The sequence below is a fragment of the Trachypithecus francoisi genome, unplaced genomic scaffold (genome assembly GCF_009764315.1).
Source record: "Trachypithecus francoisi isolate TF-2019V2 unplaced genomic scaffold, Tfra_2.0 Lachesis_group13, whole genome shotgun sequence".
Lineage (NCBI taxonomy): Eukaryota > Metazoa > Chordata > Mammalia > Primates > Cercopithecidae > Trachypithecus > Trachypithecus francoisi.
The window spans coordinates 49,753,502-49,768,288 of NW_022681458.1; positions in this window are offsets into that span (position 1 = coordinate 49,753,502).

Sequence of the window (14,787 nt, forward strand, 5' to 3'; positions counted from 1 at the left end):
AGGCAGCACAGAGAGGAAAAACAGAGGGGAGCAAAAAGCATAGCAGATTCCCAGTACTCACATTGGAAAACATGGCTGAAGAACTTCTTCAAGAGCTCAATTTTCAATTTTCGATTATCTAACTATGGAATGCGATATAACTTCTCTCACCATTACCCGTCTCTTTAGTAAAACTCTACCACCCACAGCTGCTCCCCAGAGTGATATTTTAGGAGTAAGAGGCAAAGAAGTAAGGGGAAGAAATTGTGTCCTATGTCTGAGTCGATACTAGGGCAAAGATAAGGGAACAGTCAGAAGACACAATAAACAAAAATCCAGCATCAGTAAGATAGCAAAGTCCAAGAGGACTAAATGAAGCACAAATCCCTGAACACTGCAAAACTCCTAGGGCAGTTATTGGATTTCCCTTAAGACATGGGGTAGAGGTTCTTAAGAGCAGCAGGTGATATCTGGATTACTACTTCTAAAGGGCAGGACCACGTCTTTGTCTTTGTGTATCACATAATGCCTCTACAGGCACTAGTACAAACCTCCCAGGAAGAACTTATGAAAGTCTGTTGAATAATTTATAATGGTGAGATGAAATCTCAGCTCCTAACTGCCAAATAGGGAATAGGGACTTCCCAGGGGCCTTCAAGTATGAAACACAGGAGCTGCTGTGTTTGCAGGTGAACACGTAACTGCCCCAAGACCCTGATTTGAGGGGCCACTAGCCAGAAATTTCTTTACCAGTCAGCCCCAGATTGAGATTCCCACCACCGGGGCTTTTATGGTAGACTTAAGATAAGAGATCCAAAAGCAATGCCTTCATAACTAGTTCTCACAACCCAGCATAGGGAAAACTCCCATCACTGCATGAAAAGGTTTTCAAACTCAATCTTAAAAGACTCATTATCAGCCAGGCACAACGGCTCACGCCTGTAATCCCAGCACTTTGGGAGGCTGAGGCGGGTGGATCACCTGAGGTCAGGTGTTCGAGACCAGCCTGGCCAACATGGTGAAACTCCGTCTCTACTAAAACTACAAAAATTAGCTGGGTGTGGTGGCAGGCACCTGTAATCCCAACTACTCGGGAGGCTGAGGCAGGAGAATTGCTTAAACCTGGGAGGCGGAGGTTGCAGTGAGCCAAGATCGCGCCATTGCACTCCCGTCTGGGGGACAAGAGTGAGACTCTGTCTCAAAAAAAAAAAAAAAAAAAAAAGGCCCATTATCTCATTTTTGTTTTTTGAATTTGAAAACAGCAGAGACCAACTTAGTATTTCTCTGGTTTATGAATGGTGTTGAAGGTGGAGTCATCATGTCAGAAGGAAAAAGAAAACAAATACTACTTTAAAAAAGATAAACATACTCTTACACAGAATTATTTCTGTACTAGTGAGATGATGTCTAAAGGCAAGTGAGGTTCCTGATGCTTCGTCAGTCTCTGATTCACTGAGCACATGCATATGCTATGCAGAGAAGGAAAATAATATGGACAAGATAGAGGTGGTCTTGTCTTTGTCATGATAGCATTATAATGCGAGATACAGTAAAGGGGAAATTATGACACGGAATTAAAGGGGAAATTATGACACAGAACAGGACGTGCCATATTGGGGGAATACAGAATGAGAAGAGAGTTTGTAATCAGGGACCAGCTCAGATTCCAGGTCTAGGACAGGCTTTGAGAACTAACTTGTAACATGAGACCTAAATGAGGAAAAGAACTTGCCAAGAAGAGTCAGTGAGAAGTTGGAAGAGTGTCCTGGAAAGAGGGAAAAGCATTTTCTGGAACAGAAAGCCAGACTGAACACAGGGTCAATTCACAAAGCACAGGCAACAAAATCTCTATTTCTATTTTTCAATCTAGTGTTTTCAAAACAGATCAAAGTAAAAATCATTGAAAAAAATCACACCTTTCTTAGGTTGACTTATTGGCTGAAATGTATTTTACAATCTTGAATTGTTTTTATTTTGAATCACAAATGTGAGGTCCCACAATGTTTTCAGTGCCTAGGACTGGTGGCAATATTGATAGTGAGTGATGTTTGCCGAATATCAGTTATACCCCAGCATTGCTCTGAATGTTTTATACTCTTTGACTCATTTAAGCGTCACAATAATTCTATTATCTTCCGATTTTATAGATGGGAAAACTGAGAGGGAGCAATTAAGTAAGCAGGCTGGGGTCATGATGGTATTAAGCGACAAAGCTGAAATTTGAACCCATATAGTCTGGTGCCAAAGTCTGGACTCCTAACTACAAACTTTGTACCCACATGTTGGGGAAGAGAAATAACTTCCCTATGGCTAGTATACATACCTAAAAGTTGAGGCTAAAGAAAAATTGAGAACAATATCTTGAAGGGTCTGATGAGCCCTATCAAGGAGTTGGAACTACTTCATGAGAGAATGAGCCTTTGAAGGTTTTTAAGCATAAAAAATGACTATTTGGTTGGGTGCAGGGGCTCAAGCCTTTAATCGCAGCACATTGGGTGGCCGAAATGGGCAGATCATTTGAGCCCAGGAGTTCGAGACCAGCCTGGGCAACGGGGCTCAACCCCCTGTTTCTACTAAAAATATAAAAATTAGACAGGCATGGTGGCTATGATGGTTAATACTGAGTGTCAACTTGATGGGATTGAAGGATAAAAGTATTGATCCTGGGTGTGTCTGTGAGGGTGTTGCCAAAGGAGATTCACATTTGAGTCAGTGGACTGGGAAAGGCAGATCCACCCTTAATCTGGGTGGGCACTATCTAATCAGCTGCCAACACAGCTAGAATATAAGAGGCAGAAAAATGTCAAGAGAGAGACTGGTCTAGCCTCCCCGCCTACATCTTTCTCTCATGCTGGATATTTCCTGCCCTTAAACATCGGACTCCAAGTTCTTCAATTGTAGAACTCACATTGGCTCTCACTCCTCAGCCTGCGGATGACCTATTGTAGAACCTTGTGATTGTGTGAGGTAATACTTAATAAACTCCCATATATATTCCATTATTTCTGTCCCTCTAGAGAACCCTGATTAATACAATGGCACATGCCTGTAATCCCAGCTACTTGGGAAACTGAGATGGGAGGATCAACTGAGTGCAAAAGGCGGAGGTTACAGTGTGCCGTGATCGTGCCACTGCACTCCACCCTGGACAATAGAGTGAAACTCTGTCTCAAAAAAAGAGAAAAAAAAAAGAAAAGAAAGAAATGACATAATTTGATTTGCTTTGTACCAAGCTCCCTCTGGCTACGAGGAGAACCAATTAAGAAAGAACAAGGCCAGCCGGGCGCGGTAGCTCATGCCTCTGGGAGGCTGAGGTGGGCGGATCACGAGGTCAGGAGTTCGAGACCAGCCTGGCTGATATGATGAAACCGAATCTCTACTAAAAAATACAAAAATTAGCTGGGCGTGGTGGCAGGCCGAGATCGTGCCACTTCACTCCAGCCTGGGAGACAGAGGGAGACTCCATCTCAAAAAAATAAACAAAATAAAAGGCCACAGGCAGGGAGACAAGGAGGTGCTAGAAGTAATCCAGGTGAGAGATCATTACTGCTTGATCCAGAATAGTAGATATTTGAGAGATATTGAGGAGGCAAAAACGACAGAAGTTAGTGACTGACTGGGGTGGGGTTGACAGAAAGCGGGAAGTCGAGAATGCTTCCTGCATTTTGGGGTGGAGGGGTACCACAGGGCATACAGAAGGAGCAAGTTAGAGGCAAACATAAGTTCAGGCCTGGACATGCTCTATGTAGGGGGCCCAATGTTTATCCAGCAGGTGATATCCAGTAGGTAGTTGGATATGAAAATCTAAAATTCAAGAGAGATAGTAATTAAAACATAGCAGTATATAGAGAACCTCTATGGTGAGTGTGCTATGAGCAAACAAACAAAATCCAGCAGGGAGGAGAATTCTACAAAAATGTAAGAGATTGGTGGAAGAAGAAAAGACCACAAAGGAAACGGGGAACAAGCAGTCAGAGAAGCAGGAAGTCAGAGTACAATGTTTCACAGAACAAAGAGGAAAAGGTGTCAGGAAGGCAGTCCACATCTATTGCTGCTGAGATTCAGAAGACAAAGGTCTGGAGCGCCCACAGGATATAGCAACAAGGACATTATTAGTGACTTTGCCAAGAGCTGTTTATAGACAGAATGAAGGAAACAGCCAGGTGGCAGCAAATTGAAGAGAGTATGGGAGGTGAAAAAGTGGAAACGGGCGGTAAATGTCAGGAGGTTTGTGAGGGAGGGGAAAGAAGAAATTGGGTGGAAGAGTAGAGTTGTCATCATCTTTGTCATCTCTTCTGTAACTGTTGCTTTTCCTCGAGATGTGAGCACAAAGACAATGGAAAAGAGCAGAGAATGGAACATATTTACAAAGGGAGATCTGAGCAGGCAGAAGGGTTGAGATTCCAAGAAGAGAGGGATGCTTTGGCCAAGATGAGAGAAGAGAAGGAGCAAGGGTGGAAGGCAGGCACTGAGTAGGGGCAGAACAAGAAGCAGAAATGATTTCTGAGTAACAGCTTCTACTTCTGAAATGGGATGCAAGGTTATCTACTGAGAGAGAGGGAGGACACAGGAGAGGTTTGCAGAGGTGATTCATCTCTTTTGCCACCTTCACTGATTATGCATGTGGGTGCTTCATTTTGTCCCTGAAATTACCAATTCACTGACAGGGGCTCTTCACGTGTATCCAGCTATTTTTTAAGGGTTAGTTGAAGTACTAAATATTATAGATGAAATTAGGCTAGACAAAATGGAATTAAAGAAGTAGATAATGGAGCTTGTCAGGAAAAAATAAGCGAGACATTTTCCTAATATAAAACTCCCTTTCAATTGAAATGATAAACCATTTCTGTATAGGATGGATTTCAGAATCTTCCTGAATATTTGTTTTTGTCCATTCTTACATTCATATTAGACTTTGGGGTCCCTGTGATATGAATATCACATAGAGAAGTGTGCCACAAATAAAAGAGTCTAGCACTAAATATTTGTGAAATGGTAGATTCTTTTGTATCTCACATATTCTATAAGACATTAAAAATTTTCAGATTTGAGCCAAATTTATTTTACAAATCCCTTCTTCATTTTTTGTAAAACTGTCATCAAAAATACAGTACATTATATTGCTAGGATATCCCTTTATTAGATCTCATGCATTAAATTGCATTCTGAATAAGATGCTAAAATGATCTCATTTGAATAATTGATATGCTCCCTCCATTCTGATAACAAATTTTATGCAACTTATTAGGTCTTCTCTCCTTTGACATAGCCACAGAGAAATTTTTATGTCTACTCAGAGCAACTGTACTTGTCCTTGTAGTTAGCATATATCTCTATTTCTACTTTGTGGTTTCAAATGTCACCTTCTAATCTGTTATCCTGAATTAATGTGTCCCTCCTGGAAATATCCTTTTGGGGTGTGTGCTACAAATTAATTAATTAAAAGATCAACCTAACCTTGTGGTCGGTTGAAAGCAATTCAATTTCTCCACGAACACTTATGTGTTTGCCTGGTATTCAGAGCACATAATACATTTGTAGAAGCTAAATATCCAACTTTGCTCTAAAATCCCGAGCCTACACTGGAAAAAAAAAAATCTTGAAAAATTCTCACACATTAGATTGAATTGTGTCCAAATCTACTCATTGGCATTTCAACCTTTTATTAAACCACAAAACAATGTATAAAGGAAACAAACAAAAGTATAATTCATCAGTGTTCAAAAAAATTGGGGACCTCGGTATTTGAGTATATTTTTTGTTGTCCATTTGACCTGGATGTCTTCCGCAAAGCAGCGTTCTAATTTTTCTGAAGATAAGTGTAGCTCTGTTTGCTTGGATGTTTTTATTCCCTCAAGTGATTTGTTTTACTCAGTTTATACCATTCACCTGCCTCGTGTTCTTTTCCAGGAGCCAGCCCATGATACTGAGAAGTGATACACATCTGGTACCTTTAAAAGCAGCATCTGCATTGCCTGCAATAATTAGCATTTTGCTTTGCGGTGCATGCTGCTTTGCATTTAGACTGCATCCTGAATCAAATGACTTTAAGACCTTGAATTAGTTAATATACACAACACAGCTCTCTTGCCCAATATCTCAGAAAGATCTGAAGAAATTTTATTCAAATGTAACCTAGAAAATGGGTGAAAGTGAAATTAGGCAAGCCAGGCAATAAAGCAACAAGCCTAGAATAAGAACACCTGGAGATGAAAAACCTGGAGCTGCGTTTATAAGCCATGCTACTTCCCTGATAATTCCTGAGCACTAATGAAAGCAATCAACACTACACACAGCTTGCCTCCACGCATACCCTGCATGCTGGTGGATTACCAATGCCCTGGATGCCTTCTTCCTGAGAGCACAGAAGAAAGCACAATAAAGGTCAACTATCCCATCATCCTAGAGTTTCCTTTACACTGAGTGAAACTGGAATGATAGAAATCATTCAAGAATGCCGCCTTGTTTTCTCCAGAAGCACTGTGCGTTGTTTCAAGGCAATTTTTATAAATGACTCCTGGAGGTTAAAAGTATCATGTTTTGTCTTTGTAAAAAGTCTAATTCGTCCCCCCCTCCATAACACCTATGCACTGGAGAATGTGAAAAGAATATAGTACATACAAATTCTGTTCTGATTGGTAGAGATGGAATTCGGTAACTTCATTTTGGATCAGGAAATAAGTTATGTCTTTGCCGAAGCTGTGGGTTTAGTAGACTGTAAAGTGCATTTTTAATCTCATTAGCTTTTCCAGAAAGTGGGGCTGTTGTGATGCATTTTAGAATTTTTACTATGTTTATAGGGTGATTCCCAACATGCAATTTAAAATAAATGAGTTGTTCCGACATCATCTTTTTCCTACTAGGTTTAGACTGTACCCTTATCGTGTAAAAAATGTCCACTATTATTTGGAGTCTGTTTCTAAACTTCCTATTTATTCCTCTAATCTATCTGTCTATTTATGCACTGGTAGAAAACTGCATTAAGTTCTGAGGCTCTGTAATAGGTTTAATATCTGGTAGCATTAGTTCCCCTTCAAAGTTTATTTTTTAAAATTTACTATCTATTTACATTTTTCCACATATTCTTTTGCATTAATATGAATATTTCAAAAACAGTCATTAATCTTTTTATTGGATTGCCAATTTATAAAATAGCTTAGAAAGAATCATACCTTTGACTATTCCTATCCAAAATACAATGTATCTTTCAATTTGCTCAGCAGTATTTTATTGCCTTTCAACAGTACCCCAAACTTTCCTTTACATAGATTATGCACAAACTTTATTAAGTGTATTTCTAGGTATTTTATTTTTTATGCTGCTACTGTATGAGATCTTTTCTATTAGATCTTGCACATAGTTGTTACTTGTATATGAAAGCTATTGATTTATATATAAAGGTTACCACACTACCTTATTTAACCTCTTATTGTTTTAGTGTTTCTTTTTCAGTTCATTCTCTTGGGTTTTCCAGGTATAAAATCACATCTACAAAAAGTGATTTTTTTTTCTTTTAGCTTTCTTTAAAATTTTTGTACCTCTATTGTCTTTCTTTAGTATAATTTTATGGACTATTCTTCAGTACAAAGTCAAATAAAAGTGTTCATCATGGGAATACATGTCTTATTCTTGATTAAAGTGAGTGGAATTCCAGAAAAATAATTGAACCATTATATATGATATACCTTATATATGATACCTTATGTATGATAACAGGACAAAATCCAAATCAATCAAAAGTTTACATGGAAATAATTAAATCATATAAGTAACTATGGGAGAATTCCTTTATAAACTTTGTTTCAAGGAGTTCTTTCAAAATCTCAAATTCCAGAAGTCATAAAAGACTGATAAATTTGATTACCTTTAAAAAGACTTTTATGTGTTGAAATAAAATAAAAACAAAGGCAAAAGACATAAAACAAACTCTTTTTTAAAAAACTGTATTTACAACTCATTTAACAGAGAAAGAGCTAAATTAAAATATGAAATGCTCCTAAAAATTGATTTAAATAATCAAAGACCAATAACTCAACAAAATAATGGGCAAAGGATATAAACAGACTTCACAGAAAGTGAAATATAAATATCTCACAGTCCTATGAAAAGATAATATCATTCATATGAACAGAAATGCAAATTAAAATGACACAGAAATATCACCTATCAGCATGGGTAAAATCTAAAAGCTTGATAAGACACTATTCTAGCAAGTCATTAGGGAAACATTTTCAAACTTCATTGGTAGGAATATGAACTGCTGAAATCTTATGAATGAAAGATTGGTAATATCCATCAATATTACAAATTTAAATACCATCTGACTCAGCTCTTCTGCTTCTGGGACTGTATCCTACAGACATATCTGCCACATGCAAAAATGAATAATGTACAAGGTTATTTATTATGGCATTGTTTGTAAGAACAATTGATTGGAAACATTTCTAATGTTTACCTAGAATTGACTGGTTAAATGAATTATTCATAAATGGAATATTATGTAGCTGAACAAAATAATGAAAAGCCGTTTGGTGTGCAAATTTGAAAAGTCCTTGAAGATATTGTTGGATGAAAACAAAAATTCAAATGTAAGCCACATATAGAATATCCTTTCTATTTAAAAGAATGCTGGGTAATAAGAAAGTATTTATATTTCTATTGGTTTGTGCATGAATAAACAAATTATAGATGCAAACATAGGATACTATTAAAGGTGGCTACCTATGACAGTACAGTAAAACACTCAGCAAATTGGAGACAATAATAGAACAAAGACATTTCACTATATCCTGCCTATCTTTCCTTCTTTCTTTTTTCCTTCCTTTCTTTCTTCTTTTCTTTCTTTCTCTTTCCTTCTTTTTCTCTTTCTTTCTTTTCTTTAGGTTTTTAACCACTTAATACTTTTTTTTAATAAAGTAGGGACTTCACAGAGAGGTAAGAACAGAAGAATAGGGTCAAACTCCTCTTACATACCAGCTGAAAAATAAACGAAGTACATGAAACAATTTCTCCCAGAGATGGCCCAGACAGAATAAGATGAAAGCAAGCCATCAAGATGCTCTCCTTTCCAAGAAAGCACAGTTCACAAACTCACCTAATGTGGCACGGACCACTAATAGACCATACTAAACTTTTGTGCATGGAATAGAAATGGGCACTTGCTCTAGGATAACTCAGGTCTCCAAACTGGGCAAATAAACCATGTCTTTATAATTATTTTTATATAGGGCTCCTCCCTCTAGGTCACACAGCTTGGTCAGCAGGAGTATGGATTTCAGCAGCCACTCAGACAAGTGCCCTTGTGCAATGACAACTTACTTATATTAGTCCGTTTTCACACTGCTGAAAAAGATATACCTGAGACTGGGTAATTTATAAAGAAAAATAGATTTAATAAATTCACTGTCCCACATGGCTAAGGAGGCCTCAAAATCATGGCAGAAGGTGAAAGGCACGTCTTACGTTGGTGGCAGGCAAGAGAGAGAATGAGAGCCAAGTGAAAGAGGTTTCCCCTTTTAAAACCATCAGAACTTGTGAGACTTATTCACCACCACTAAGACAGTATGGGGAAAACTGCCCCCATGATTCAATTATCTCCCTCCCAGAACACATGGAAATTCAAGATGAGATTTGGGTGGAAACACAGCCAAACCGTATCATTCCACCTCTGGCCCCTCCCAAGTCTCATGTCCTCACATTCTAAAACATATTATGCCTTCCCAACAGTTTTCCAAGGTCTTAACTCATTTCCGAATCAAGTCAAAAGTCCACAATCCAAAGTCTCATCTGAGACAAGGCAAGTCCCTTCTGTGTTTGAGCCTGGAAAATCAAAAGCAACTTAGTTACTCCTAGATACAATGGGGGTACAGGCATTGGGTAAATACAGCCATTCCAAATGGGAGAAATTGGCCAAAACAAAGGGGCTACAGGCCTCGTGCAAGTCAAAAACTCAGCAGAGTAGTCAAATCTTAAAGCTCCAAAATAATCTCCTTTGACTCCATGTCTCACATCCAGGTCACACTAATGAAAGATAGATTCCCATGTTCTTGAGCAGCTTTGCCCCTAAGGCTTTGCAGGGCACAGCCTTCCTCCCAGCTGTTTTCATGGGCTGCTGTTGAGTGTCTGCAGCTTTTCTAGGTGTGTGGTATAAGCTCTTGGTGAATCTATCATTCTGGGATCTGGAGGACAGTGACCTTCTTCTCACATCTCTATTAGGCAGTGCCCCAGCAGGGGCTCTGTGTGGGGGTCTCAACCCCACATTTCCCTACCTCACTGCCCTAGCAGAGGTTCTCCATGAGGACCCGCAGGTGTTTCCATACATCCTCTGAAATCTAGGCAGAGGTTACCCAACCTCAAATCTTGACTTTGGTGTACCCTCAGGCTCAACACCACATGAAAGCTGCCAAGGCTTGGGCTTTGCATTTTCTGAAGTCATGACCCAAGCTGTACCTCGGCCCCTTTTAGCCATGGCTAAAGCAGCTGCAATGGCTGGAAAGCAGGGCACCAAGTCCCTAGGCTGCACACAACAGGGGGGCCCTGGGCCCAGCCCATGAAACCATGTTTTCCTCCTAGGCCGCCAGGCTTGTGATGGGAGGGGTTGCTGCAAAGGTCTATGACATGCCCTGGAGGCATTTCCCCATTGTCTTGGCGATTAACATTTGACTCCTCGTTACTTATGCAAATTTCTACAGCCAGTTTAAAGGCTTGGATTTCCCCTCAGAAAATGGGTTTTTCTATGTAGGTAGTACCATTCAGGACATAGGCATGGGCAAGGACTTCATGTCTAAAACACCAAAAGCAACAGCAGCAAAAGCCAAAATTGACAAATGGGAAATGATTAAACTAAAGAGCTTCTGCACAGCAAAAGAAACTACCATCAGAGTGAACAGGCAACCTACAGAATGGAAGAAAATTTTTGCAATCTACTCATCTGACAAAGGGCTAATATCCAGAATCTACAAAGAACTCAAACAAATTTACAAGAAAAAAACAAACAACCCCATCAAAAAGTGGGCAAAGGATATGAACAGACATTTCTCAAAAGAAGACATTCATACAGCCAACAGACACATGAAAAAATGCTCATCATCACTGGCCATCAGAGAAATGCAAATCAAAACCACAATGAGATACCATCTCACACCAGTTAGAATGGCAATCATTAAGAAGTCAGGAAACAACAGGTGCTGGAGAGGATGTGGAGAAATAGGAACACTTTTACACTGTTGATGGGATTGTAAACTAGTTCAACCATTATGGAAAACAGTATGGCGATTCCTCAAGGATCTAGATCTAGATGTACCATATGACGCAGCCATCCCACTACTGGGTATATACCCAAAGGATTATAAATCATGCTACTATAAAGACACATGCACACGTATGTTTATTGCGGCACTATTCACAATAGCAAAGACTTGGAATCAACCCAAATGTCCATCTGTGACAGACTGGATTAAGAAAATGTGGCACATATACACCATGGAATATTATGCAGCCATAAAAAAAGGATGAGTTTGCATCCTTTGTAGGGACATGGATGCAGCTGGAAACCATCATTCTTAGCAAACTATCACAAGAACAGAAAACCAAACACCGCATGTTCTCACTCATAGGTGGGAACTGAACAATGACATCACTTGGACTCGGGAAGGGGAGCATCACACATCGGGGCCTATCATGGGGAGGGGGGAGGGGGGAGGGATTGCATTGGGAGTTATACCTGATGAAAATGATGAATTGATGGGTGCTGACGAGTTGATGGGTGCAGCACACCAACATGGCACAAGTATACATATGTAACAAACCTGCACATTATACACATGTACCCTAGAACTTAAAGTATAATAAAAAAAAAAAGAAAGAAAGAAAATGGGTTTTTCTTTTCTATTGCATCATCACGTTGCAAATTTTCTGAACTTTTATGCTCTGTTTCCCTTTGGAGACCGAAAGTTTGTAACAGCACCCAAGTCAACTCTTAAATGCTTCGCTGCTTAGAAATTTCTTCTGCCAGATACCCTAAGTCATCTCCATCAAGTTCAAAGTGCCACGGATCTCCAGGGCAGGGGCAAAATGCTACCTACCAGTTTCTTTGCTAAAACATAGCAAGTGTCACCTTTACTCCAGTTCCCAAAAAATTACTCATCTCCATCTGAGACCATCTCAGCCTGGATTTCATTGTCCATATAATTATCAGCATTTTGGTCAATGCTATTCAACAAGTCTTTAGGAGGTTCCAAACTTTCCCACATTTTCTTCTGTTTTCTTCTGAGTCTTCCAAACTGTTCCAGCCTCTGCCTGTTACCCAGTTTTAAAGTCACTTACATATTTTTGGGTATCTTTACAGCAGTGCCCCACTCTCCTGGTACCAATTTACTGTATTAGTCTGTTTTCACATTGCTGATAAAGATATACTTGAGACTGGGTAATTTATAAAGAAAAAATGATTTAATGGAATCACAGTTCCACATGGCTGGGGAGGCCTCACAGTCATGGCAGAAGGTAAAAGGCATGCCTTATATAGTGGCAGACAAGAGAGAAAATGAGAGCCAAGTGAAAGGGATTTCCCCTTATAAAGTCATCAGAACATTAAGGGTTATAAGGAACAGAGACAAGAGACAGAGAGTGACAACTCCACTTGGAACTCTTTGCACCATTGCATCAGTACCCTGGGAGTAAGCTACACCAAATAGAAAAAAAGGTAGGAATTTCTACCAACCCATTCCCTACTATGGTTCATCCCTCCCCAGTGTGGTGAATACTTTTCTGAATGAATAAGACATTTTTCCTAAAAGAGAAAGAGGCCAGGCACAGCGGCTCATGCCTGCAATCCCAACATTTTGGGAGGTCGAGATGGGTGGATCCCCTGAGGTTAGGAGTTCAAGACCAGCCTGGCCAACATGGTGAAACCCCATCTCTCCTAAAAATACAAAAAATTAGCCAGGCATGGTGGTGGGCGCCTGTAGTCCCAGCTACTTGGGAGGCTGAGGCAGGAGAATTGCTTGAACCCGGGAGGCAGAAGTTGCAGTGAGCCAAGATCGCACCATTGCACTCCAGCCTCGAGGACAGAGGGAGACTCTGTCTCAAAAAAACAAAAAAAAAGAGAGAGAGAGAGAAAGGAAGTGAGAGAGGAAAGGAAGAAGGAAAGGAAGGAAGAAGGAAAGGAAGGAAGAGGAGAGGGAGGGAAAAACTATAGGAAAAACAAACTACTTGCCTTATAGTCAGTTTCAATGATTCCTCAATAAATAAATAAATAAAACCCTCTGAGACAGAAGCACTGAGCTGAGGAAATATATGAGGCCACACAAAAAGGAGTTACAATCAGGCAGCTTCCCACCAACTGACATATTCATCCTGACTCAGAGGCATTTTCCTAAAACAAAACAACATTTGCCCAGATTGGCAGACAGACAACAAGAAAATGATGTCATGTGCCTAAAAGCAATCACTAGGTTAAGGGCAAAATTAGATGTGGAAACTTGTTCTCTTCAACAAATACATAAAGTATCATTTTCCTTCTGCTTCTTTTGGGACTGTTCATGCCTCAATTTTCTCTTCATCCTTCTCTGTCTGCCTAATAACCAAACTATTAATATAAATCTATATCACCTCTTTTTATTTTAACATATAAAAGGAGGAGTAGAAAATGTCAAGCTAAACAGTGAGCAGACTCAGAAAAATGTACCATGTTAATTTTTATTCAAATAACAGATCAAAATAAACCTGCCTTCTATCAAAAATAAGTATACAGAAAATAAACAGTGTTAAGTCCTTTGAAGTTTTGGCAAGAAAATCAAGATAGCATGATAAAACTGGAGGAGTGTATTTTTATAAAGATTTGTTCCAAGAAACAAACATTTTAGAACATTGCTTTTATAATACTTAAAATGAAAGATAAGATATAGGAAGATATTTTTGGAAGAGAGTTGACTGCATTTTGGAAAAAAAATCTAAAGAAGGTAAGGTAACTAATAATGTCATGATAGTATTTAAAATATCACTTTAAGCCATAAAGAGCTAAACTGACCTTGCAGAACATTAAACCTGGGCTATGAAAAAAATTTTGACACACTCTTTCAGAGAGCAAAGGTAAAGGAAAAAAGAAATTAAAAATCAGTGTCATGGTCCGTTTCCTGTTGCTATAATGTAATACCTGAAACTAGGTAATTTACAAAGAAAAGAAGCTTGGAATTCTGGAGGCTGAGAGGTCCAAGATCAGGAGGCTGCATCTGCTTGGCTACTGGTAACAGCCTTATGCTGCATCATAACATGGTGGAGAGGCAGAAGAGGAGGCAGTCATGTGCAAAGAGATCAAACATCAGAGGCAGCCTTGTTTTATAACAAGCCCCTCTCAATGTAATTAGTTCAGCCCCTTGAGAGCAAGAACTCCCTCTCATGTGAAAGGCATTAATCCCTTTTAATGACCTAATCACCTTTTAAAGGCACCACTTCCCAATGCCACTATATTGGAGACCAAGCCTCAACATGAGTTTTGGTCAGGACAAATCACATTTAAAACATAAAAGCCAGAGGAAAAGGACAAAATAGAAGAACAAGCAGCAGAAATCTGACAACTAGATAATTGATCTTCTCTCATGAAAAAATAGAAGAGTCCATTCCAAAGCCACTTAAGAAATAGGGTTTTACACTTTCAGCATTCTCTTCTGTTCACCCTTCCTAAAAACTGAATGCTAGCTCAAATGTTCAATTCATTGATCCTTATGCCCATATTGTGGGTTGTTTTCCTCAGGTATCAAATTTGAAAGTAGCACCTCTAAGTTCTTGTCTTGAAAGAGAATAAATGTATTT